We start from the raw sequence: 2732 nt of genomic DNA on the forward strand, positions 1-2732 counted from the left end.
CTCTCAAAATCTCTCGTGTTTTGGGGGGCGACGGAAAGCAAAGTATGGCTGCAACAAAATTCACCAATTTTTACTGCTCGTCAGTGTTGTTCTAGTATCATTGAGATACTATAATAGTTAAGTCATTTGTAGATCGATTTCCTCAAAAAGTGTAACTGCTGACTGCTTTCAGGAAAAAAAAAAAACATACTTAAAATACTCATCCTTCAGGAAGTGACATCATTTATCACAGCTTTCCCAAACGCGGGTTCATGAATTTATATTTATATATATATATATATACACACACACACAATTTTTGTATTTTCTGATTTTCCGATTTGTTTAGTTTTAGTTAAAGTTTTAGTAATTTTGTAGTATTTTATGGTTTTAATTAGTCACTGATTTTATTTCAGTTTAGTTATTTTAGTACATCAAGAAAACGGGGAAGTGTTGCCTTGACAACTAGTTGAAAGAAGGGTTATCATAGTTAACCAAAACTAAAACCATAAAAAAACATTTTTGTTAGTTTAAATAAAATAAACATTAGTTTTAAAAAAAATAAAAATATATACATATAAAAGAACCTTTCTCATTTTCATTTAGTTTAATCTGATGTTCTAAAATTACTAAAACTAAAATTAAATTTAATAAGATCTATATAGACATTTTAAAAAAGTGATAATTAATAACAAAAGCACACAACAAAAATCTAAAATTAAAAGATACAAAAACAAAAACTAATTCAAAATGTATTTTAAAAAACCCTGTAATACTATCTCAATTATATTAAAATAACACTGGCTGAAGTAAAATACATTTATTTATTTTTTTATGGTTGAATAACCCTTCTGGTTGTATCTACCTTATTTTTAAATATGCGAGACTTCTGGTGTCATTCACTTCTAGTAATTTTACTTCTACACAAACAATACTGTATGTTATGCTGCTTTATCGTGTTATTTTCATGATATGCTTTTAGTTATTACTATGCTAATGCATCAGAAGTCCCTCGGATATTAAAATAATGAAAGCTTAATTCCACGTTCAAACATAAAGTGAATACTTGAAAATTCATGGGAAATGGCAACAGTAACAGTTCGGCTTCCTGTTTGAAAACACAGGCCCAAAGACAAGATTTTATCACATGCCGCTGACGCAAACCAAAGCCAAATGGAGTCTCTGCATAAAGAACCGACCAAGGAGAACCAGCATCTTAAAGTACTCGAGCAGGAGAGCTGCCTCTGTCCGCTCGTGGCAGATGAGGAGCTGCGTCCCTGCGGGACAGATCCGAGAGTTTAGAGTAGCTGAGGATCCAGAGCGAGGAGCCGACTCTCCCAAAACGATCGACTGAAGGGCCACCTACAGAGGAGAAACAGAAAGCCGCAGCTTCATTAGCCAACTGGAACCTGGATGGCCGAGCCCAGGCATGCGGAAGAGCGTCGTAAGGAACGGAAGGGACGGACAAGCTGAAGGAGAAGTGGAGGAAATGAGAGAGGTAGGACATTGAAGCAGACATCCCAGACCGAAGACCTGCAGGCGGCGACTCCAGGCGCTCGAGAACAGTTGAAGTTCGAGCAGCAGCGCTCCGATCTTTGAGAGACGTGTACGTGTAGTCGACAGAGGAAGATCGCTAGGGCTACCGGATTTAAAACCAATATTCCCAAGGATGTGATGCTTGGACAGTGAAGGAACCTTCGACGCGTGAAGAACTCCACTAAGGAGTTTTGCCCCCATCCACAAGGAGCAGATCAAGAAAGCCAAAGAGGCGGTGAAGGAAAAACCTCCGGAAGGAAGTTTTCCCCGACTCCGGTAAAATCGACGTTCGGCATTTTAAAGACTCGGCTTAGAACGTCCTTCAGGCCATTCCGAAGAAATGTCATCACGACGCAAAATAACCCGAGCATCACACGGTTCGCGCAGGAGCACGGAAACAATGCGCGCCGAAAAAAAGACTTGGCAGCCGCAGAAACCTTAACACCCGACATCCTCGCAAATCGACCAGCGACTCAGTCAACCAGTCCGATCGTCAACACCGCGCCAAAACCCGGCGCATCAAGAGAGACCACAGCACCACGTGACAGAAGACCGCCCCCAAAGACTGTTCGGGCAGTGTTCGACTGCGCCTATCAGGAGTCCATGAGTCTGGTTCAACAAGGCCTGGACCCATCCCGCGCCGACGAGTTTAACGAGCTCCTGCGCAAGCTATTTGCAGAAGAAGAAACTAGTGGGGCATTTCCAAACCACTGGAGGGGAGGCTGAGAGAGCTTCATCGATAATTTCTTCCATAACGGCGTCTTTCATGTCACGACCAGATGCTGTTACGGGACTTCGTCAGCGGCGTTGAGGATTACTCGAGGAAAGGGGACGAATCATCCATCACAGCCTCAGCGACGACGTGTTCGAGGATCTGGACGACTACATATACCGCCACATATTTGGAGATACCTAATTAAAATACTTTGGGCCGAGGTAATTTTATGGTGTCAAAAATAAGCCTTATTCAGAGATCCCAGCTAGTGTGAATTAATAATCTAACTCGCATAATTTGGCATATGACTTCATTTATTGATCAGGAATTGATCCTTAATTAAGCTCCCGCCCCTTATTTACTGATGCTTGCTAATGTTTTTTTTTTTTATTAAAGACGTTGTTAAATTATGCAGGAATGTGTTTTTAACGTTTCTTGAACTAGGGTTGCAAAAAAAAAAAGTGGAAGATTTCCGGAAAGTTTCCAAAACGTTCCAGAAATT

General features: G+C 40.6%; 1 pseudogene; it reads left to right on the plus strand.

The window, feature by feature from the left end:
* Nucleotides 1–1152: 1152 nt before the first annotated feature.
* Nucleotides 1153–2431, plus strand: LOC122144599 (annotated as a pseudogene).
* Nucleotides 2432–2732: the final 301 nt, after the last annotated feature.

Source organism: Cyprinus carpio, unplaced genomic scaffold (genome assembly GCF_018340385.1).
Source record: "Cyprinus carpio isolate SPL01 unplaced genomic scaffold, ASM1834038v1 S000006731, whole genome shotgun sequence".
NCBI lineage: Eukaryota > Metazoa > Chordata > Actinopteri > Cypriniformes > Cyprinidae > Cyprinus > Cyprinus carpio.